At 39.7% G+C, this 25,908-nt stretch overlaps 1 protein-coding gene across 7 annotated transcripts in view; it reads left to right on the top strand.

The window, feature by feature from the left end:
- The window catches only part of PLCE1 (phospholipase C epsilon 1), a 341,969-nt gene that overhangs the window by 12,643 nt on the left and 303,418 nt on the right, over nucleotides 1-25,908 (top strand). Inside the window, exon 1 of one of the 7 annotated variants that reach the window (XM_063434568.1) lies at nucleotides 3,320-3,407. The exons of 5 other annotated variants lie outside the window; for them this stretch is intronic. The gene's annotated coding sequence lies outside the window, so the exon portion shown is untranslated. Of the gene's footprint in view, nucleotides 1-3,319; nucleotides 3,408-3,835; nucleotides 3,892-25,908 lie in introns of those variants that run through there. One more of the 7 variants, XM_063434569.1, reaches the window with a different exon arrangement.

The following is a 25,908-nucleotide window of genomic DNA, read 5'->3' as shown; positions in this document are numbered from 1 at the left end:
GTGTCAGCATGTCTGTGTGTGTCAGCGTTGGGGTGGAGGACGTGATTGCACGCCTGGGGAGGGGGGACAAGGTCCAGGGGGCCCCAAGCAAATGCTTTGCCCAGTTCCAGTCAATATTAAAGACGGCCCTGCATATACGCACATATACAAAGATACAAAGCAATTACAGTAAAAATAACACAAGCAGAATACGGCAGCACACGCACCTCAATTAAAAAAAAAAAATAGGGCCGCACGCTTCGGGACATCACAATCCTATATCGGCACAGTGCTGCTAAAAGGTTGCCTACCCCTGGTCTAGGATATCCATTATTACAGTTTGTATTCTTCTTGTTTATTTTTTACTAAAAGTGACATCTCCAACTAGATGCAAAGAAACATTTACATATATGAGTTTGTAACACAGGCAATGCTTACTTAAAGAAAAAGGACCTTTAATTTTTATCATTGTCATTTTTTTTCAACTAAATGTTATAACATTTGTCACAAAATCCTTTTTTTGTGTTCTATAAACTAAGGGACTAGTACCTCAGTATGCTGCTCTGAGTATTTGCATTACTTGTCCCTTCCTTAGTTGTGGTACTGCATGCCTCCCAACTATCCGTATTCTGGGTCCTGTCCCACCATCCTAACTTTTGGGGTCACCTCAAACTCTCCCCAGCAAGCATAGTGCGAGTGCATTATTAGACAGGCTTGCGCTATGTTGCCATTACTGAAACTGTGCTTGCTGCAGGGTTTTCCCTGAGTGGGCTGGCCTTACGTGATTGGCAGGCAGCCTAATGTACATTCATGCCAGGCTGATCTGCTAGTGTGGGTCAATCACGTTACTGGCCCACCACCTTTCACCTCCTCCCTGCAGCATCCCATTTTGAGAGCTGGTAGGAATGGCATTGTGGGGGATACCATTTAACAAAAAGGGACTGCACTCCTGGTTGTTGCCCTATACCAATGACTTGACAACTGCCAATTTGGCTGAATTACTAGCTTTTGTGCTCATGGTTCCTAATAAAATCTGCACCTAGTGAGAAACTTTGAGTGACCCAAAAATTCTATGTATTATGGCAAGTAGTATTGTGGGGGAATAGAGTTTTGCTGCTCTCAGAGGTGTGAGAGAGGGACTGGGGAATATTGTAACCTTACCTTCTCCAAATTTGGCTCTCACAAAACAAAGAGGAAATTAGAGAGCTGGACTGCGCACTGACCACCTATCTCATAGCTACTTCACCACTAGAGTACCAGCCTTGGGGGTGGTGGATCTTTGAAGCTAGGGATAAAGTCAGATGTATGTGTAGCTAGGGACACAGAAATTCTGGCAATATGATAGCATGTTGAGTGGTCTGTGGGAATGGAGCTAAGTAAATTAATGAACCCCATCTTACGTTAGAAGGACACTATATAGTCACCAGAACCACTACATCTTAATGTAGTATTTCTGGTATCTATAACCTGTCTCTGCAGCTTTTTCACTGTAAACACTGCCTTTTTTGTTTTGTTTGTTTTTTACATTGCTGGCTAGTTACACCTCTAGTGGCAGTCACTCCAACTGTCACTAGAGGTGCTCCTTGGGACAGTGTGCAGCACTGGCGTTCAGCATCTTTACGCTACATAGAGGCGCTTAACGTTCCCCATAGAGATGCATTTATTCAATGCGTCTCTATGAGGTGATGCTGATTAGGGCAGTGCTGCTCATGCACAATAGCCTCCCGACGCTTTCTATGGGAAAGCATTGAATGGGCTAAGATCATCAAGATGAATAATTTCAGCCATGAAGGCGGGGCAAGCCAAGGCAAGCGATTGGCGAAAACGGATTTTAAACTACATCTTCTCATGCAAGCTAAGGGGAACCAGGTACCAACATAATTAATTTAACTCTAAAGTGTCCCTTTAAATGGTTAAACCATTACCAAAGTGATGATAGAAATTGGAGTGAAAAGGGTCTGAGTCTTTTTTACTCTGTTTTCCGAATGGGGATCTAGTGATAAGCTGAGTGTGTCAGCTGACACCCTCAGCCTGTCAGCGGCGCCCGGTCCAAAGTTTCCTGATCAAAGGCTCTGTGGGGATTGGGGTAAAAATATTGGTATAATGTGATCATTGGTTTAGGGGTATGTGGGGATATGATTGAGTTTGGTCTATTGGGAGATTGTAGGGGCATACTTAAGATTTAAGTAAATCTAGTCCCTTGGGTGGTTTGACAGTAGCTACACATGCTGCAGAGTCTGCATAGATTAGGTGCTAGGGTTGCTACCTTATGACTGGCAGTCCACCTGTATTATATATGGCAGGTACACACATTGTTATATATACACACAATGACTCCCCTACACTCACAGTAGACACACAAAACAATCAGACACCATATGCATGCACTGCTCTACACACACTTAGACAATGACAGCTATACACACTCAGACACAGCATGCACACACCACTATATACACCCAGACAGTATACACCCATGACACAATACTAAAAACATTGACACAATCTCACAGAGTATACACCCTGACACAAACACCTATGCACACATGCACAATTAGTACACACATTTTGAGTAGTTTTTCAGTGATTTAGGGAATTTTCCCATTCCAAATCTGGTGTGTCCCCCCCCCTTCTTATGTCCATCCCTGTGATTTTACATGACATCTGATTATGTCATGGCCGGTAATATCATTCATATATAATTATGCAAATTAACATGATCTTTTATTTATTTTTTCCAAGAAAGGTGGCAACCATACAACCATACTTGGTACCAGCCAGTGGTTAATTCTCTACTTGGTGCCAAAAGATGTTGGTATGAGAGCATGAATAATTGCAAAGGGAGCACTTGCCTAACCCAAAGGATGGACTTCATGCACCATCTATTATCACTGAGCCATGAAGTGTTGGGAATGGTAAATTCTAACCCAAACATCAGAATTGAGTTATAAAACACAGCCTTTACCATACTCTCAATTCTCAGCTAAATCCTACCAGTTTATTATGGCTGCTGGTTTGGGATATGAAAGGTTAGCCTTGTCTCATACAGGGTGATTATGGTTAATACATTTATATAACTGTTGGAAGAATTTACATAAATATAAGTAACAAACTTGGGGGTATAAAAAAAAAGTAGTAAAGTACTTAAACAATACTTTACTTCTTTAAACCCCACATTAACATTACTAACACAGTCGCAGTGATATAGTGCATGAAGCAGACAGAAACCCCCCTCCCCTCGCTTTGTCCCCTCATTTTGTCCAGCGCCCCCTCCTCTCTCCCTCCTCCCATTCCCTGCCGGCGGGGCACGTGACCTGACACCTCAGTGTGCGGCTCGGACTCCTGGGCTGCGCTGGCCGGCTGGGCTCTCTGATTGGCTCCCTGGCTGTTCGGATGGCTAGCTGTCTGTGTCCCCGGGAAGAGTTTGGGTGAGTTGGAGTGTGTACTCATTGCTCCCTTCCCGTCAGACCTGCCGCATGGCATCCCATTCAGTGTGCCTGTTCCCCATTCAGTCCCATCCAGGGATGCAATTGGCTGTCCCCTCACCTAGGACTTGCTATCAGCCTGGGGCACACAGAGACCTGCAGCCATCCCTGTATAACGGGATCCCCGGGGGGGACACAAACTGGCCCCTGCATGCACCATGATCTGCTCCTATTACCATAGGCAGCCTTTACTATCACAGTCTGGGCTCCTAAAGTGTTATTTCTGGCTCCTACCTCCTGAGTAGCATTGACTTTCCTGGCTCCAGCATGCTCTGTGTTGGCTGCCTTCTCTCTCTCTGTTATTAACTCTGTGTACTCACTAAACTAGAGAAGAAATACTTATATCTGGGATACTTTGCAAGTGTTCTAAAGTGTAACGTTCTAAAACTGGCGCAGTCACCATGGAAACCAATGGAATGCCCTTGGTGTTTGCACTTTGAGAACTTTGTCTCTTTATGTGTAAGCTCCATTTTGTGTAATTTTAAGGTTAATATTGTTGAAAGTGTTATTATTGGTATATCATTTTAACATTGCACTGCAGTTACATATTTTATTTCTGATATGTTTAGAACACATCGTGATACTTGTTAAATGCTTTATAACCATAATAATAATATAACAATGATGCATGTTTAAGCTACACATTGCAACATTTCAAATTGTCTTACTGAGAGTATCAAAACGGTTTTGTCCAGTATAATACTTTTTTCCACCCTTTAGCCACAACTGTAAAATAAATAGAAAGATGCATTCATAGCTGCCCAGATGCAATGCATAGGAATGTGATGAATTGTAGCAGTTAGTGTTAATTGTTCAGCATAGATGGCCTTTTCCTGTACTAAATATAAGTCATAGTATCAGATGAAGAACAATAAACTGAATGGGTTTTGTATTAGTTTATGCTTCAGTTTATTAAAAGGTGTATAAAAGTCTATAGATATGTTTCATGTATATATATTTTTTTAACTTCAGAATGTTAAAGTGAATTATATCTGGCTCTCTGGGGTGAGTTGCAAGTTTTGGGCACCCATAAATTCAAATCAGATTGAATTGATAGTTTTCCTAAGTTGCTTAAATGCCAGACCTGTTAATTACTTTCAAAATATATTCTCTCAATAAAAAAATAAAAAAAACTTCCCTGGCTTAAAGGGTAACTCTGTGCACCATAACCACTGTAGCTAACTGTTGTGATCATGGTGCCAGCGCACCACTTACGCCATCCCCTAGTTCTGTGTTAGACTGTTTTTAAGAGGTTTGACTCAAATCAAGAGTCCCCTCGGTGACCCACGGCCAGCCACTTACTCAGAATATTGCGTCTGAATTCAAAAAACACTGGTTGGCTAAATGCAAAGACACTAGACTAGAGCACATTGTGGGTGCTGTTTAACTTTCAATTCTTTGGTGAATGTTTTAGAAAGGGGACTCTGGGCATATTGGGTGCTTGCTTTACCTGTGAACTCAAACTCCTTTTGGGGCAGTAAGGTTTAAGGCATGATGGTTGTACCCTCTGTTTTCCATGTCAGGCTTAAGTCTTTTCTGATATGGAGTGCACTAATCATTAGGGGATAGGATGCCTCTAGCCCTCTTAGACTTTGAATTAAAGAAAAGCTCCACACACCCCTTCACAGCCCGCCTCCTCTCCCCGTCCCCCTCCCCGTTGCTGTTAGACAACTAGTCCTGTTACTTCCTGGTAGTTTAGCTCAGTGCACCTGTCTGGCAAAGACATCTAATTGACCAGTGGTGAATCTGTGATTGGACAGCCACAAAAGGTATGGGTTTAGAATAAGGGGAGCACTTGCAAAAGCTGCAGACAATAGATCTGCAGCTTTTGCAAGTTGTTTTTAGATATAACCCAATTAAAAAAAATGCATAATTAAAATATATGTATGTTTTCTTTTGGGTTATATGTACTAAATAATGATTTTTATATATTTTGGGCAGTGGAGTGTCTCTTTAAGTAGGATCCCTTATCTCAGACTTGTTCAGAGTCATTGATTACAGAACTAGATTGTCTATAGCTAACAGCTAATGGAATTGACTCTCCATTACCCCTTTCCCAAGTCTCTATTGCTTTCTGCTGTATCCGGGGCTTTTTTTGTTGCCCTAGACATTCTGTAGTTCTTACCTTTTGACTTTATTCATTTCATTATATTATAAATGCAACAGGTCATCACAGGTAGCAGAAACGTTTTTAATTTTGTACTTTTCCTGAAACTCAGCACTGGATCTGTTTGTGATTTGCGGATACCTTAAGTCATTTGCTATTAAATTCCTTTTCAGTTCAGACCTCAGTTGTTCCTCCAATTAAAAATGTTATTCTTCATTTTATTTGAGCTGGAACTTCATTATATTTCACTTATCTCATGTATGTTTGTATTTTAACACCCAGTGGTCACACTAAAAGAAAATCAAGTAATCTTTTAAGTTACAATTATAGACCTAGATTTTTGTCTTTGTGCTTAGGTTTTGAGTTTAATCCTAACTTTCTCTTTGGTAGCTGACAGATTGAGCTCAATTGAAGTGGATTTTGTCAGGAAACCATGTCAGCTGACAGATAAAACAGAAGATGGAATTTTTGTATTGTATTTCTGTATTGTGTGTTGGCAGCTTGAACTTCCCAAACCAGAGTCTCTTCTTTCTGGTGGTAAGATGGATGTAACCGGGAGTTGCGGGGAGCAGTGCCTGTGGTGATATTTCTCAAATTTGAGGCAATATAGGGGATAAGATGGGAAAACATAATATAGTGTAGTATGTATTGGATATCTAATAGATACAGAAAAAAATAAATGCACTTACATTTTTACGGAGCTTGAAAGCAGCTCCAGATTTATGAGCCTGGATGGTACAATCCCTGTCTGTAAATGTGATTGTGGTCCTTGTGTGTATTCGGAGATGTTTTCCACAGTGGTACGGTAGTCCAGGAGTCAAGTATCCTCAGTATATAAGGAGAGGAATAAAAACAGAATATAGTGCTCTCTGTATGTATTAAAATGAATTAAAAGCAGATTAAAAGAGGTATACTCACAAACGGACCGCAATTATAGGTATTGCTCAATTGCTTAATCCTAATAGGTGTGGGTGGTATAATCCCCACTAAGGATATCACTGTATGGGTCCTCTGATAAGAATCTTCAAAGATAGGTCTGGAGGCTCCAAATTACATAAAAATTACTATCTTTATTTGGAGACAAACAAAACAAGGTGTAGTATAAAATAAATAACACTAATGTGTTTCACCTACATAAAGCCTTTGAGCAATACTGTGGGTATACCTCTTTTTATCCGCTTCTTATTCTTTTAATACATACAGAGAGCTTTTTATTCCTCTCCTTATATACTGAGGATACTTGACTGCTGGTCAACCGTACCACTTTGGAAAACGTCTCTGAATACACACAAGGACAACAATCACATCCACAGATTGGGATTGTACCTACCAGGCGCATAAATCTGGAGCTGATTTCAAACTCCAGAAAAATGTAAGTGCATTTAGTTTTTCTGTATCTATTAGATATCCAATACATACTACACTATACTATGTTTTCCTATCTTATCCCCTATATTGCTTCGAATTGGAGAAATATCACCACAGGCGCTGCTCCCCGCATCTTCCTGTTATGTCCGCTGACAGCGATAGTAGCGGGTGGGCTAAAGTCTCTCATGGCCATTGGAGAAACTAAATAACCTCCATTTGTCTAAATATGCATAGGGATTTAGGAGAGCGCGCAGGTAACCTTTTTTTCTTTGGTTTTTACTGTATATATTGGGGCTGATGTGTACTATGGTCGTTGCTGCCACCCAGGAGTGATGGGAGTTTGAGTGCAGGACTTGTTTTTTTTTGTAGCTGACAACCCTAACCAATAAATGCAGATCAAATGTGTGCAAAATTCATATTGCTTATGAGAAAAGGTAACTTTCACATCATCAATATGCCGAGCGAGGCCCCTGACTGTGGGCACCTGGAAACCTTTAAAGTATATGGGGATGCCCAAAAAAGATGGCAAAATAAGCAGTATCAGAATGCTAATTTGTTCATTTACCACGTTTAAGCCACCCTTTCTTTTTATTTGCGTTACTTGTACCATGTTACTCACAAGTCTTTATTGAGAGGACAGCCCATTTTTCGTTCTATCCCAAATTCCTTTTTTGTTAGGACACAAAAAACCAAATTCTTGAGCTCTGACAAGAAGTGCCCAAAAAGTGAAAGAATCCAAGCAACTACAAAAACGACTGTATTATTAAGTAACAAACAAACCGACCAGCATACATTGGATTAGAATTTTCTTTAACACAGAAATGTCAGATTCGTTTTAAGCTTTAATTAAGCATTTTTTTTTTCTTTTTAAATAAAATGATCTTATTGCTTGTAATACGTGTTTAAGAATAATATAATTTCTGTTTAGATAGCTGATATTTTTTGACATATTCATAGTTCTCTAGATTTGTCAGACATATTACTATGATGTATTAGATTGTCTTCATTGTTTTGAAGAACAATTGGTAAGAATTGTATTCGGCTGATAAGAAATGTCTCTTCACTGGAAGAATATTTTGTCAGTTCTGTCCCCGTTCAAAACATTTGCTAAATAACACTGTAACAGCTTTCAAAATAAAACAAAAAAACCATTCCCTTAAGAAATTCGCTTTTTTTGGCATTAGTATTTCGATGGGTATGAAAGGAGGCAAGCAAACGCTGTATCACAAACTGATAAGGAATTAAACAAGTTGAGAAAGATCTGGTAAATGGCTATTAGTCATTTTAAAGGCTGCACAGAGGTTTGTGAGACTTATTAGGGGAAAGTGACCTTTTGTTATCTTAGTAGAGTGAAGGGGTAAATAAATTGACTAAACATAATAAGACAGATCATTTGTACAGAAGAAACTAGGTAGGTCATTATACCTCATTCTGTCAAATTATCAAGAGGGAAACCGAGGCAGAGAAAGTGAGCTAAATTTTAGACTGCATGGACGGATCCTGGAAAGTTTTTAATGCTAATTACAAGAACGTGCATTTGCAATTAAAGTATTTATTTATTGACATTTTCAGCAGTAGATAAAGAATCCTAAAGTAAGAAGATGATTCTTATTGTTGGTTAATTATAATTGTTTTAAATGGGCATCCTCCAGGGGATATTGTCTCCTTATATCGGAAGTGGATGTCTCAGCAGGTAGACGATCGGAAGGAAAATGATAGAGGGAAGATTGTGGAAGGGTGGTTAGAGTGAGAACAAAGGGAAAAAACGTTCGGGAAAAATAAATTTAAAAAATCCACACTTACACGTCATATTCCAAGAACATGTTTGAAGGAAAATGGGATAGTTCATGTAACTACGAGTAAGTTGAGAACTGTCTGTCTTTGCAGATTGTATCAATATAAAATGTGTATTATAGGAAGAAATTAACTTTATGTAGACGCGAAGCAAGAACAAATGTAAAAAAAACTGTGATAATGGTTTACATGTGTTTAAACTTTTTTTTTGTTCTTATTATGTATATTAAAATACATTTTGTTATAATATTAAACATTTTAGTTAATTGCACCACAGTCCAGTTCTGACAAGACTGCATCAGTGAAAACATTGCTAATGAAAAGGAGAAATTTAAACACGTTTTACTTTTTCTCATCTGTGCAATCTTTCTCTGTGCTGACAGCCAGGGAAAAAGGACAGAGTGTAGAACAGTGACTGTCAGGGAGCCAAGGTGGAGGCTTCCAGTTGCAGAGAAAGATTTATGCATTTCTACATTCAATATTTTTTTCACACCTCACAAATACATATTTGTTAAATACAGGGAATGAGTTAAAATAATAATAAAAGAGGATGGACAGGCCCCTGGGACGGTAGTCACCATCATCTGGACCTCCACACAGACTATTTATGTAGGTTGCTGGACTTTTCTTATGTTTTAGTCACCCTGTACCCATTATAGGTGCAGGGTGTGTGAAATGTAATTGTTTTTAATGTGTGTATACTGTTAAATGTTTTGCCTGTTCTCCTGTACTGTTGAGGATTGCTGCCAACTAGATGGATTTGGCTATGGAGCCTGTGTAGTGCCCTCTGTTGGTAGCAACAGCAATATGCACTACCTGAGTAGCAAGGCTGGTCTGACACTCCCCTACAGTGTACACAATCCCTCCCCTATGCCTGTGATACAATTAACAAAGACAATGGGCTAACTCAATGAACTCCAAACAGAAAAAAACATACACTTTTACAAACCCCAAAATACAACATATCTCCACAATCACATAATAGCCCCGATCTGGGTGAACAACATATCCAAAAATCACCCAGATCGGTTCAGGGGTTCAGGAATTTCCTGTAAGTCATGGTCCTATGCCAAAAACAGTTCCATACACTCGGCGACAAAACACTGCTGGACAATTTAAGATGGCCTCCAGTGCATGTTTTAATCTGTTCCAGTTAAAAGTCCAAGGGGCGGAAACAGTACTTTTGAACATGGGTTATCACAGGGCCAATAGTCCCAGGGTAATAGGCTGGCAAGTAGTCCCCTCCAAAAACTCGTGGCAAATTCAGCTAAAAGGGGGAGTTTGCCACATATCTTCCCCCTCCCGGGGAAACTATCCAAACCCCAGACCTTCAATCGGTCTGGGTCTGTGATGGTCTTGTGGCCTTTCCAAAAAGGCATAGTCATCCAGACGGCCTCCTGCCACAAGTGCCCAGTTTTAGATCCAGCATCTGGCGGAGAAACAACCTGGATGCACTCCCCCCTGGTTGGATCAAATTGATGCTGGGGGCTGGGGGTGCATCCATGCCTGGCGGGCAGAGGCCAGCGGCACTCTGCCCCGTAGCCAGAAGTTCAACTGGGTTGGTTGGTGGGTCGTCAGACCCCGGAAAAAAAGGCCAGTTATGCTCTGCCCAGATGCCAGCTCTTTTGCTCCACTCCCTGTAACACAACCTGCCGCAGAGGATCAAGACCAGTTGTCTCCACTCCCTGTAACACCTCCATCTGGGATTGGAGATCTGGGCTGGCTGCCCAGCATCCCTGTAGGACCTCGGTCCCATTTCCACCTGCCAACTGGGGGTATTCCCAGGACCAGTCGATAAGGTCTCTCATCTTTGGGGATGGTTGGGAAGTAGGTGGTACAATACCCAGGTCTCCTGATGACAGGCTTAGTTGCTGGGGAGGAGGGACAAAACTCAATGCTCCCGGTGGTGTACAGTTCATAAGCCCCATCATGTCAGAGACAGGCGGCGTTGGCCGTTGGAATAGGCAAACATAATCCTGTTCTAGTTCCCACTCCCGGTTGGCAAGAAAAGATAGGTCTGCCTGAATGGTATTGATCTCAGTAAGGTCCCAATTGTCTGCCCGCTCAGCTCGGATGGACCAAAATCGAGCAATGTCGGCTTCTCCAAACCAGAGACTAGTTTCCATAGTCTCCCACAACAAACCAGGGCCATCGTAGTCTCCCCCCTCAATAAACTTATACTCGATCAGCCACGGGTAGAGGTGGTAGGCATGCCAGCACAGGGCTGTGTAGGAATCATCTAGCCACACCTCAGTCTCCACTAGCATCTCCAGTTCGCTTACCCATTCCTCTGAGGGCTGGTTTCCCAGGTACAGCATCAGCAACTCTAGCTGTTCCCCTTGGCGCTTGTTGGTGGTCAGGATTTCCTCCCTCCAGAAGGGTCGAATTTCGTCGAGGTCCTCCTTCCAGAGATACGTTCGAAGCGCCACCCTCCACTCTGTCTCTTTACCCTCTGGGATAGGGTATTCCATACTGCGCAGAACATCCTGTAGTCGCTGCTGGAGTCTGACATCGATGCCGGGTACTGCCCAGCAGTACTTGTCTTCCATACTGCAGTAGTGCTTGTTTTCCCAAGGCTAGGAAGCCATCCCACCGCTGCCACCAATTGTAGTGGAGCCCCCTGTACCCCACTGGGTACCTCCTTCAAAGGACCGCTTCCTAGCTGGAACAGGGGACAAACCGCAGCACTTCTGCCCACAGCCGCCGTGGCTGGACTGGGGCCCTGGAACTGCTCCTTGCTGGAGCCGAATGGGGAATTAGCTCTAGTCTTTACAAGGACGTTCCCAGTTGAATCTCCTGCAAGCTGGAACAGCAGACACAGGATCAAGTCTTCTTTCCCTTCAATAACAGGAAGACACACAGTTTTGGAGTGTAAGCAGGAATCTCAGCTTTAATGGTTAAGGTTGGCTTTTATACAATTCCTCAGGGCAGGGGAACACCCCCTGGACCCGATGGAACACTGAATTACAAGATGTACAAACCAATACAGTGTACACAATCCCTCCCCTCTGCCTGCGATACAATTAACAAAGACAATGGGCTAACTCAATTAACTCTAAACAGAAAAAAAACATAAATTTTTACAAACCCCCAAAAGTACCCCTAAATGCAACATATCCCCACAACAGTCACATCCTGATAGCCCCAATCTGGGTGAAAAACATATCCAAAAAATCACGCAGATCGTTTCAGGGGTTCAGGAATTTCCTGGAAGTCTTATTTTTGCCCCACCGTGCACATGGTCCCCTGCCCAAAACAGTTCCATACACTCGATTACAAAACACCGCTGGACAATTTAAGATGGCCGCCGACGCATGTTTGAATCTGTTCCAGTTAAAAGTCCAAGGGGCAGAAACAGTACTTTTGAACATGGGTTATCACAGGGCCCATAGTCCCAGGGTAAAAGGCTGGCAAGTAGTCCCCTCCAAAAACTCGTGGCAAATTCAGCTAAAAGGGGGAGTTTGCCACAGATGGCAATTTGCATATTCGGGTAGATTTGCATATTGCTTATTCTGCAGACAGGAGAGATATTTTCTGATAATTATTGTCTTCCCCACCCTTTTATAAATATGTCATTGTGTTATAATAAGTTGCTGTATGTTGTCTGCTATGATTTGACTTTGTATTTTTTTATTGAGTTGTCACAGCAATCTTTATGTAATAATCATATGGGCTAGTCTCAAGAAAATGGAAGTATTGTATGTCAATTCCTTTTGGAACTTGTGTCCTGTGTTGATTTGTAGGGCTTCCAGTGACAGTCTATGGACCTGTTTGCTTAGACCTGGGATAAAGCAAGATAGCTAGGTCTATTTAAAGAGCTATAACATTGCAGGCAGATGTGGATACCTGCCCGGAAGAAGGGTTGCAGAGGCAGAGAGGACTATACCAGCCTGGAAGCAGGGTTGCAGTGTATGAGGCAGAAGGGACGATGCCTGGAAGGAGAACTGCAGCCTGGTTGAGTGGAAAAGCTCCAGAAGAACCCCAGTCAAGCTTTGGCAACTGTGGCTGAAGCCTTTCAGGGTCCCTGCAAGCAGTTAGGAAGCGGACTGGGAGAAGGTACAGGAGCTCCGTCATAGCCGTTATGCTTTATTCAAAGATATTTACATTTATCTGCCTACCTAATGCCTGAAACTGCATCATACTACTTCGGCAAATGTCGGTGCTGCTAATCAGTCGTAAAATGGTATAAATGTGAGAACTGTGTTCCCTGAGACTGCAACCTACATGGGTGGGGAGAGAAGTGGACAGTCACTGCTTGCTCTCTTAACTGACGGCTGCTCATCACCAACTCGATCCATCATTTGGCTGATTATGTTTCCCCCATTTGGACCGGTGGGAGTTAACCCGGCCCTTACTGGAGGGCTCGTAAGTTACTCAGTGGCCGATCCCTGTCAAAACCTGTAGTGCGTGAACATGAGGCCTGCTTCTAAAATGGCTGCCGCTAAGGCCCCTTGGAGAACTAATTCAATGCTAAGCCTTCAGAGAGGCACTATCGACATGGCATTCAATAACTTATGCTCTCCATCCTGGTTTCTGTGGTCCCAATGTCGCTGTCCACCTAACATTCGAATTTGACCTCTCTCTTATATCTGGTTATGTTTTGTATTTGTATTTTATTTTTTTCACTATGTAAAAATTAGATGTTACTCCTATCGGCTTGCATTTTTTAATGTTTTATGTGTAAGTCTACCTGTTACTCAAATGTACGCTGGACATATCTGCATGTATAATGCATAATCATTTCAATAAAAAAAAAAATGTCATTGAACAAAAAAATAAAATAATGATATAAAAAACTGGGATGTGACAATTCCCCTTTAACAGAGCAAACGGTGAAGAATTGCATGACATAAAAGAAAAACATAATGAGTAATACAAAAGTGATAAATACGGTATCCTCAAACAGGGAGGAGGGCTATTTACAGTAAGGAGGCAAAGCAAGACGCCAGATATCTGATAGTGTAGGCACATCTATCTTATTAAATGTTTTATAAACTAGATATGTGGAATGTTAGACGTGTGTTCTTAAGTAGTGGAAAGTGGGAGTTTCGGCAAGTAAGTATTACATTTCATAGGCCTTCTGCATACTATTTCTGTACTAATGGTTTGTTCAGTTGTTTGAGTGCCCTTTATGACAATCTGTTGTGGAGTTAAATCAACTATTCCCTGTTTACAAGTTCAAAAGTGCCAAATTATGGTGAGCAGGAGACGTTCTTGGTTGTTTTATGAATTTGTTCCAATTGATCTTTGTTAAAGATTTGTTAAACCACTCGTTGAAGTGGTTTTGATGCAGTGTTGCAGTCCCCTTAGCCCTGCAATTGTAATTATAGCAGTTCTTGATAAACTGCAATAATTACATTGCAGGGTTAACTCCACCTCCAGTGGCTGTCTACCGGACTGTCTGCTAAATGACGCCAGATGTCCTCAAGCTCTGCTTATGGACAGCCAGCGTCCGCTAAAACCCCATAGTAAAGCATTCATTCAGCAGAGGCGGGCCAGGACCCAGCGCCGAGGGACATCAGCGCTGGAATCAGGTAAGTGAAAAAAGTGTTGAATGAAGGTGATTAAACTTTTTTTTTGCCACTATAGTTTCCTTTTAATAGCTGGTCTTTTTAGTGACCGCATCAATAAGAGCTTGACCCTCCACTACACGGGAATTCTATTTTTCTGGTGCGGTACTTTCACTCACGAATGGTAGTCCTTAGGCTAGCAAGGAACATCACCACTCTAATAAATATATTAATACAAAATAAAAACGGATATATACTACCTAGTACGTTGGCTTTGAATTTAATATCTAATTCATATAAGAAAGCCGCATGACAAGCATGACAAGTTAACCTTCAGAGAGGTAGGTATACCTCTATTGTTAGACAGTGAAATCACAGTCAAATGTTTACAGTAAAGGTAACAATTACCTGAAATAAACTTCCTTATTCTCTCCAGCATTAATTATGGTAATAGTTGCATTAAGAGGGAAATTACACTATCAAATAAAACTTTGAACATCACCTAGATCTTGTGTTCTTTCGTGTGATGCTCCATTTTTATTTTAAGTGTAAATATCAAATTAAAAGAACACTCCAGGCACGATAACAACTTTATCAAAATTAAGTTATGGTGCCATAAGGTCACTGGCTCTGGCTCATTTAAAACAGTTCTCGGTTTAACCCCAACGTCAGTATTTAACCCTTTAAGGACCGCGGATCTACTAGGTACGTCCGACAAAAAGGCAAATCTATTACTTACCTGATCGCCGCCGTTTCCCCGCCGTCGATCTGTGTTGCTCCCGGTCTGGGGGGACTGCCTGACAGTCCCCCCTCGGCAAATTGGGCCCCGCATGCCATGTGATCGCTCTGAAAGAATGAAATTATATGTATATAATAGAATGAAATATATGTATATATAAATAAATAAAAATACAAACTATATGTATATCCATATACATAATTTCATAAATATACACATAGACTTCAAATATTTGAAAATGTATATATATTTAAATTCTATGTGCATATTTATGTAATATTTTTACATAATTTAAGTTCTTTTATTTATTGCAATTTGAGGGACCTGCCTGACAACCCAGGCCAAAAATTCAGAGCATTTAGTTTGCTAGCACTGTATTTAACCCTGTAACTTTCTATGACACCCTAAAACCTGTACATGGGGGGTACTGATTTACTCTGGAGACTTCACTGAACACAAATATTAGGGTTTCCAAACAGTAAAACATATGACAGCGATGATATTGTTAGTGAAAATTATGTTTTATGCATTTTTCACACTCAAACATCACTTTCACTGACTGATATCATTGTGATATGTTTTACTGTTTTGAAACACTCATATTTGTGTTTCTCCTGTGAAGTCTCCTGAGTATAACAGTATCCCCCATGTACAGGTTTTATAGTGTTTTTGAAAGTTACAGAGTCAAATATAAGGCTTGATTTTCTGGGTTTTTTCACATTGAAATTTGCCAGATTGGTTATGTTGTCTTTGAGAGCGTATGGTAGCCCAGGAATGAGAATTACCCCCATGATGACAACCCATTTGCAAAAGAAGACAACCCAAAGTTAGCATCCCTAATAGTCTTTTGCATTTTTAACACACAAACAAATATAAATGCTAACTTTGGCCATAAAGTGACTAAGCAGCTACTAAAAAAGACTGGACATACCCCATATTGAATACCTTGGGTTGTTTACTTTAAAAAAATATGTACATGTGAGGTCTGATTCAGAGATTTATGACAGATAACAGTGTTACAATGTCACTATTGATACATTTTTAAAATATATATTTTGAAATGGCAATGTCCTGCTTGTACTTATTGCCCTATAACTTGCAAAAAAAACAACTAAGAACATGTTAACATTGGGTATTTCTAAATTCAGGACAACATTTTGAAACTATTTAGCATGGGTATTTAGTGGTTGTAGATGCGTAACAGATTTTGGGGGTCAAAGTTAGAAAAAAGTGTTTGTTTTTTTAATTTTGTCATCATATTTTATAACTTATTTTCATAGTAAATTATATGATATGAAAATAATGGTATCTTTAGAAAGACCATTTAATGGCAAGAAAAATTATATATAATATGTGTAGGTACAGTAAATGAAAAGCGGAAAATTACAGCTAAACACAAACACCACAGAAATGTAAAAACAGCCCTGGTTCTTATCGGTAAGAAAATTGAAAAACGGTATGGTCACTAAGGGGTTGATAAAACGAAAGGACGGAGAGGGAGGGAAATTCAGAGCTGGACCACAGATTTTGGGGTAAGCTATTTAAGAGTGATTAACCCCTTAAGGACACATGACGTGTGTGACACGTCATGACTCCCTTTTATTTCAGAAGTTTGGTCCTTAAGGAGTTAAACACCTTAAAGTGAACCACTGCCAGGTACCTCCTGTCACCATAACAACTTGATTTCGATTAAGTTGTTATGGTGCCCAAACTGGTGTTTTAAGTCACATTTCAGTTCAGTACTGGCACAACTAGGGCACCCATTACAATGGAGAAACTCAAACATGATTTCTGTTTATCCTTCTCTCTACACCTTTATTCTGACTAACCGATACAATTGCTATTTTTGTTTTGTGGTTTGTTTTTATTACAGTAACGGCACAGCTTTCAACAATAATTGATTGACAGGGAGGGAAGGTGAAGGCACTTCAAGATATAAATAAATACAGAGAGTTCTGTGTATACAAAAGTGATGTATGTGATTGGCTTTAGAGCAAACATAGTCTACCACCAGCCTCTGTAGTGGAGCCCTGAAATAAATGCACTTACCTCTATATAGTCTTTTAGATATATAGGTCTGGTTCTGCAATGGGGGAAAAACAAATATAGTCTATTGATCAGAAAAAATTGGGGCCTCAGAAGGCCTAAAGCTAAAAATTGGTTGGTAGACAGTTTCAAGGGCATGACCCTAAATATATATAAAACATAACCTTCATTAATCAATTAAAATCCCTAAATTAATTTAAGTCAAAGCCAAGAGAAAGTATTTATAAAGTCAATTTGAATTGACTGATCGACACAAAGGTCAGCAAACCTACATTGTAGCTTTAGATTTCAGAAAACAATTAGTAGCCAACAACCACCAAATATATAGACATAGAATTAGTATATTCCGAGGAAGATGTCGGCATGTAGATTCAAATAGAATTGGGCTTCTATTATGACTCCTAAGAGAGAAAGTTGGACAATTCCTAATCCAGATATTTGATGAAAGGTGAAATTCCAGATTTAATCCCAATATGGAGTTCAGAGGTATAGTAATATTAGTTGTTACCATGTATCGATAGATAGTAACTGTATCTACTCAGTAGGTCTGCTAGAAAGTTGCTCTACATATACAATAATCCAAGCTACAGCTTTTTACTGTTGTGGATCAGATTCTAGAATGTAGGATAATTTATTAGAAGCACAATTGCAGTCCTTATAGCTCATATAACAGATAGCTGGGTAGGGGAAAAATCACAACAACAAAAAAACAGGTCAGATAAAGGGAAAAAGTTAACCCTATTAAGTATATCAATTTTCGACTGGGGACTTCAAGGCAGTCCCCAGTCTAAATAAAAATCAACCCACACCCTCCGTCTGGCATTTTACCTACTGCCTAGATACTACGTCATTGGTGATATTGTGGATTAAAAACACATCAACACAAAAAATGAGGAGTGAAACTTCAGAGGCATAATCTATACAACAAAACTGCTAAGTTAAGCTAAAGTTGTTTTGGTGACTATAGTGTTCCTTTAACTATCCAATTTGGTTTAGTTGTCTATAATCTTATTTTTGATATTAAGGTAACTCCCGACCCTCCACTCTAATAGTAGCCCAAATCTATTTGAATCAACATGCCAACACCCTTGGAATGTACTAATTCTATGTTTATATATTTGGTGGTTGTTGGCTACAAATTGTTTTCTGAATTCTAAAGCTACTAATTGTTTTCTGAATTCTAAAGTTACAAGTGTAGGGTTGCTGACCTTTTGTGTCAATCAGTCAATTCAAAGTCACTTCATAAATATACCTCTAACTATCAACATTCATCACATTTCAACAAGTTTTTTTATTTCTAATACATTTTGGTGTATATTGTCTTTTTGGCCTAATTTCTGTATCTTGGCTTTGACTTACATACGGTAAATTATGAGAGATCCAAGAGGAAACTTTTCCTTTAATTTGAGTGAAATTGAGTCAACTTTTCAGTTCTTTATGCAAACTTTCATCAGGAAACGTCGACTCTGTAATTTTACTCATTTCATGGAAAACACTTTTTGAAAATTAATAAAGGAAACGTTTCCGCTTGGATCTCCCTGAGTGAGTGAGTGTGTGTGTTTGTGTGTATTAATAATATACAAACCAAGGTGCTGCACAGAAATAATATTCAATACCAAAAATGAGAGCAGTCACTGGATATCAAAATAGTATATTGTGTTGCAAAAAAAAAAATGAACAACGTTTCAACCTCACGGTCTTTATTTGTCCTGATGAAAGCTCCATGTGGGAGCTGAAACGTTGACTTTTTAAATGGATTGAATAAAAGTTAAATTTTATTTGAAAATCTCTATAAAGTCCTTAGAGTGCGGTCATTTCTGCTATCTGTATGTATGTATCTGTGTGTGTGTGTATATATATATATATATATATATATATATATATATATATATATATATACACACCTTGAAAAGACATGCACTCTCCGGTCTTTTATAAACAAAATACTATTTTAATCCAAATGTCAGTTTACATTCAGCTTGATCTTGAGAAAGACCCGAACGGGTCGAAACGTCGATCAAGCTGAATGTAAACTGACATTTGGATTAAAATTTGTATTTTTTTTTTTTTTTTTTTATAAAAGACCTGAGAGTGCATCTCTTTTCAAGATATATATATATATATATATATATATATATATATATATATATCTGCTAAAGTGGGATTGCACCAGGGCATTAAACTACACAGCAGGAGAAAGGGTGAGTGCCAAGCTACTTATCGTTTTTTGTGTGTGTATGTATGTGTATATATATATATATATATATATATATATATATATATATATATATATATATATATATATATATATACATACTCACCATGGATTAGAGCCAAATTAGGATAGGCTCAAATCACACCAGCTGGAGTGTACTCGGGTGACACTGTCCCTCTTTATATATTCAGTCAGGTGTACTCAAATGAGAAGGAGAGAAATACAGAGCTGTGGTCAGTGGCGGAACCGCCGGAGCCGCATTGAAGGGGCCCGTCAGCACTTTAACAGCACGGCCGGGCCCCCTCTGATGAGGTCAGAGGCTGGGAGAAAGTGACTGCCCCAGTCACTTCCTCCCAGCAACCACCGGGAGCCATGCGGGAGGAAGGAGAGGAGGGAGTCAGAGTGGGTACTCTGACTCCCATCAGGCTGAGCCACTGGAGCCTGGGAAAGGTATGTGTGTGTCTATGAATCTCTGTATGTGTTTGTATGTTTGTGTGTGTGTCTGTGTGTATATTTGTGTGTGTCTGCATGTGTGGGGAGGGAGGGTAAAATGTATTGGAGGGGGATGGAATACGTATAAGGGGAAGTGTTGGGGGGTAGACGTACAGGGGGGGCCCAGGGCAATTTTCGCACCATGGCCCTGTGGTTTCTAGTTACGCCTTTGGGTGTAGTGTTTAATTTTTCCTTTTTTCCCCAGACGTTACAAACACATAATATAGGTAATGAAAAAGCACAGTATTAAAAGACATGCAGAATGACTCCTGTTTAAGTTACTGCATACTTGCGTGTGACCTTAATAGACATGTTTGCAATGTTAGACTTTAAGCTTGTAAATAGTAGATAAAACCTTTTGTGAAGTTTAAATGTTTCTAAAGTCATAGTAATTATTTACTTTCAATCTACTCAGATAATATACCAGTGAAAGCAACCAGTCTTTGGACTGAGATTGTAGTAGGCTATATTGTAGGAGAAATAGTTGGTTGTTGCCATTGTGTCAGTTGGAGTAGACTGGCAGCTGTGTGGTTGCTACTGTCACACTCTATTAGAACTCGGTGTTCTGGTTTCAGTTGGTGACGTTCGGTTCTATTAAGAGAGCTATCAGTTGTACATACATGGAAATAAAAGGGCAGTGACTTCACAAGTTATTTACTTTTTGTAAATCGGCTCATTATTAGAACATGCAAACAAGAGTTTTTTGTTGTGTAGACCTGATACAATAAGGTAATGGGGTAACAAAAATTCACTTATTGGTACAGGTACACTTAGAGGCTCTTGTCAGTGACTATTTTATGTTGCGTTTTTATCTTTTTCTATTTTTATTATTTATTTTCACTGTTCCCTTACCTCTGTACAAAGGGCCAGGTCTAATTTTGTCATTTTGGCCCTCATTGTAGCAAGATGGCTGGGGAAGGGATGTGGAGGTGGATGCATTTTGGATGCAATAGCTGATAAAGCAATGGGACAGGAAGCCTATTAAACCTCAACCTCACCCCAATCTCACTATGTGCTGCAGAGTGAATGGTTCTCCTGTACAGAGTGAATGGTTCTCCTGTGCAGAGTGAATGGTTCTCCTGTGCAGAGTGAATGGTTCTCCTGTGCAGAGTGAATGGTTCTCCTGTGCAGAGTGAATGGTTCTCCTGTGCAGAGTGAATGGTTCTCCTGTGCAGAGTGAATGGTTCTCCTGTGCAGAGTGAATGGTTCTCCTGTGCAGAGTGCATGGTTCTCCTGTGCAGAGTGCATGGTTCTCCTGTGCAGAGTGCATGGTTCTCCTGTGCAGAGTGCATGGTTCTCCTGTGCAGAGTGCATGGTTCTCCTGTGCAGAGTGCATGGTTCTCCTGTGCAGAGTGCATGGTTCTCCTGTGCAGAGTGCATGGTTCTCCTGTGCAGAGTGCATGGTTCTCCTGTGCAGAGTGCATGGTTCTCCTGTGCAGAGTGCATGGTTCTCCTGGTTAATATTTTTCTGTATGATGGCAACAAGCAACAGCTGCCTGTTCAACTTTTATAAAGTAAGCAGCTTAGGATGTTCGCATGGATATTTTATCTTTGGTCTACAATTCATGAGGCAGTGGTAGTCGCCCTGGTCTGTGTGGTACCATCGTGTTGATCTATATCTATATTGGTGAGTGTCATTCCTCATTAAGACTTTGGAATCAGTGCCAGTTACTTTCTAGAAATTGCCATTTTTACTTATGAGTGCAGCAACTGCCAGTGCCTTTCTGTACACATTATTTATATTTTACTTTGGTATTCTTCAGTATAAAAAAAAAATAAAGCATTTCCCCATATTTTCTTTTCTTTTGTTTTTGGCCATGTAGATGAAGCAATAAGAACTCTGGACTGCACATTCTGGTTAAAACATATTTTAGTAGTAAAACCAGAAATGTAAAGAAGTAAATAGCATTTTGTATGCTCATAAGAGACATTACCAAATATTCCCCTCAGCCACATTACTGACAATCCTTGGTCATAATGCAAGTCTAATTCTCTTAGTAGAATATGAATTGGCTATAAATAAAATATCAAGAGAGAATTTACTGCAAAGTTTTGAATAGTAAAGCAATGCATAAAAAAAACATACATTTTTAAGAGACGGTATAATCACCAAAACAACTACAGCTTATTGTGTTTGTTCTAGTGAGTAGAATCATTCCCTTCAGGTATTTTCAGAGAAAATTCAGTGTTTACATTACAGCCTAGGGATACCTCCACTGACTACTCTTCATATGGCTACTAGAGGTGCTTCCTGGGGCAGTGCTGGACAGTGTATTCTCCCTCTGCATGCAGACACTGAACTTTCCTCATAGAGATGCATCGATTTAATGCATATCTATGAGGAGATGCTGATTGGCCAGGACTGTGTTTGACTTGTGCTGGCTCAGCCCCGATCTGCCTCCTTGACAGTCTCAGCCAATCCTATGGGAAAGCATTGTGATTGGCTCAGACAATCACTTCTGATGAGGTCAGCCATGCAGGCAAATCAGGGGTAGAGACAGCAGCTGCAGATTTGAACAAAAGTAAGATTTTACTATATTTTGGAGAGAACGGAGGCTAGATGGTGGTTTTAACACTAGGGTCAGGAATACACGTTTGTGTTCCTGACATTATAGTGTTCCTTTAATAGGCTTTAAAAAATGGTGTAAATGTGCATTGTCTCATAACTGCTTTAGTGGAGCAGTCTCAACGTGAGTACCACAATCATGCAAACTTATGAAGAGAGAAATAAATTTCTAAACGCCCAAGTAAATAAAAAATGGAGTAATGACCTAAAACAAAGAAACGAACAAACACATATTAGTATTAGGACTATAAATGATAAAACATTGATCAGAATCTATTAAATTCTTCAAACAATACAAACACAATGTCAGTAGGTTATATACCTGTTTTATGAAGATTTATTTGTGCGGGGTTAACAAAAAAAAACCATCTCATTATGGTGAACCTTTTTAAATATCTGAAACTGTGGTAATCGTTGTCTACCCAGTAATAACAGGGGCTTGATTTAAAAAAAAAAAAGAAAAGAATTTTAGCAAATGTATAAAAGAATGGTACTTCACAGTAAATTATATGGTTGAATAATTGGTTAAAATTGATTGACAATTTGTTTTAAATTTTCTTGAGATGCTCGGTTTAAAAAAAAAAAAATAGTATAAAAGATTTCGAAAAATCTAGTTCAGATGAAAAGCCAGGACAAACACTACAAATTAGACATAGCAATGTTGTGTGAAGTGGCACTGTCACAAAGTGGCAGATGTAATCTTTATGAAATACTAATTTCACTGAAATTCCAACCCAGTCAAGACATGTAGCGATAAAGTAGGGACTACTTGGTCTTTGTATTTCTACTCCACCTAACTTTCTTAGACTCAGGGAGGAGTGGAAGTGTCAATCCTGGCAGGAAATTGGATAAGTCCCCAGGATACTCAACAGACCTCAATGCTGTACTCTTGACCTGTACTCTTGCGCATACATGAGAGTACAGCAGTGATGTTGGCTCCCAAGATGAGCCAATGATGACCCTGCCCGCGAGGGACAGGTTCACGCAAGTAATCTCACCTTTACTGGCACCCACAACCAAAGAACACCCAGCTGTGATTCTGCAAAGTCCCCCGACAAAGAGAGTGCTGCTTTAATTTCTCCTCTTGTGTGTATACATTCTTTATGCCAAGTGTCTGGAACAAAGGACAGAGCTTATAACCCTGATTAACAGGGAGCTAATATGGAGACACCCGGTTGAAGGATATAGAGATTTCTACATTTAATTTTTTTTTCCACACATCAGAAATACATATTTATTAAATATAGGTCATATGCAAACGAATTATAAATCCTGTGAAATAGCAGTTCCCCTTTAACAGTTGTGTTGCTCATTTACATGGCATGCCCTAACTGTGCCTTGACAGCCAAGCATTTGCTGTAAATTTATAATTAATAAAAAAAAAAATAATAACTTCTAGGAATTTTAGGGGGGGGGGGGGATAAAAGCACAACCCACAACTAACATATTGCCTGTTGTGTTGTGCTGAAATATAAGAGGTGGCAACAAAGATACCCGCACAGCTAAACTGGTTACAGGAACAGTTTTATTTGTCATGCCATAGAGAAAGTGAACAGCATGATATTTTAGCCAGATGACCTTCAACCAGCAGTACATCAAGTGATTTAGAGAAGACAGAATCTCTTCTGAAATTCCCGTACAATCAGAAATTCTCATTTGACAAAGTGTAGAGAGCTTTTTCTTATTGTTTGTTGTTTGTTTTGTGTGTTTGCAAATGCCTGGGTAAGTGTAATCATAATCGAGACATGGACAACTTACTCAATATGCCTAGAGGGTTGTCACCCACACCCCACTGACAAGGCACACCAAGTCCAAAACCATTGCTATATCTGTCATGCAGAGGGAACCAGCCAGCATATTGGATACGGACCAATCTTTAGTTCTCTCTGCAATGATACAAGATTAGCTAAAACTAGCTTGAGAACAGAATGAGGACCGACCAGAGGGCAAACTACCGGAGTTATTATCCATTTTCAGTATACTCTTGTGCTCTGTTTTGCTTTGTTGACTTTGTCTGTGGACAAGATGGCTTTTGGCAAAATGTAGTAAAGAGTGAAACATCAAGCTGCTTCTTGCTGTGACATCTGGCAATTTTAACATCAGTCATCACCTGTGAGAGGGATGTTAACAGGCATCTTCCTTTTCGATGCTTACTTGATGCCTATGATATGTTATTGTGCGTGCAGGAGAAAATCTATAGAGGATCCTGTGGTTTTTCTATAGATCCCTGTTTCTACTCTTCTGGCTTTATCTGCCAAAAATAATGAGGCTTATGGGAAGCAACGTGACACATTTATCTATGTATTGCTGCATACTAAAGGAAGCAGCAGGATATCCTATTTAACCGAAATAAAATGAAATCCCTGTGTACCTCTCATGTCATAGGAAGGACAGACTCATGATGTGCAAGGAGTTAATCACTTCGCAATAAAATCCTTTCCCAGCTTCTATCACACCGGTATAGACTGTGTTTGCTCTTGGCACATGCAAATCTAAGCATGATCAGAGGTTATGCATGAAGTGATAGCCTCAACACACACAGAGTGATAATCTACCACCTGCTGAGCCTTCTGGCATAGTGTGTCTGCAGTGTAAGGGAGTGTGTCTGTGTGTGTGTGATACCTATGTATGTCCATGAGTGTGTGTATGTAAGAATACTAGTGAGTGTGTGTTAGTATGAAAAAACATTCCCAACCTAGTATCCGTTTTAAAATGCTGTTTTAAAAGAACACTATAGTCACCATAATAACTTTAGCTTAATGGAGCAGTTTCGGTGTATAGATCATGCCCCATGCAGTGTCACTGCTAATTTCTTTGCTATTTAGGAGTTAAATCACTTTTGTTTCTGTTTATGCCACCCAGGCCACATCTCCCGTGGCTGTGACTGACACAGCCTGCATGAAAACAAAATGGGTTCATTTTTCAATCAGATGTTAACTTGATATAGAAGTTTTTATCTCCAGTTATATAAATCGAACTAATTGAACTAATCTAGGTCTGACTAGAGCTGCATAGATTTATCGAATTGAACTAATCTAGGTCTGACCAGAGCTGCATAAACAAAGTGATTTAACTCCCCAATTACAGAGAATTGAGCAGTGAGACTGCAGGGGCATGATCTATACACCAAAACTGCTTCATTAAACTGAAGTTGTTTTTATGACTATAGTGTCCCTTTAAGGTTCTAAGCTTGTACACGTTGCTTTTTCTGATTGGACTTTGCATTTGGTAACTGAGCTGCCTCCCACCTTTAGTTAGCTGTGTGGTATACTTTAGTAATGGATATGGAGGTAAGGTATCGGTATCGTTATAAGGTATCGTTTAGCTGTTGTTATGTTCATTGCTGCCAATTATTTGCAAAATAAACAATCCAAGTTTTTTTAAACATAAACCTGCGTGCAAAGTGCTTTTCTACTGTGGGAAGACTTTCAGACTTATTTACTAAAGGGTGAGATATCAGGAATTCAAATCAAATTTCAAATTCTAGGCTAAAACAGCCATAGCTGATTTGCATAATTTTTCCAATTCAAACATATGTATCTAATATTTGAAATTCACTTTGAATTACTGATATTTCACACTTTTGTGAATAATCCTGTTAGTGTTT

The sequence above is a fragment of the Pelobates fuscus genome, chromosome 10, assembly GCF_036172605.1.
Source record: "Pelobates fuscus isolate aPelFus1 chromosome 10, aPelFus1.pri, whole genome shotgun sequence".
NCBI classification, from domain to species: Eukaryota; Metazoa; Chordata; class Amphibia; order Anura; family Pelobatidae; genus Pelobates; species Pelobates fuscus.
The sequence above is the reverse complement of the archived record's forward strand: the minus strand, read 5'-3'. Positions and strand labels throughout refer to the sequence as shown.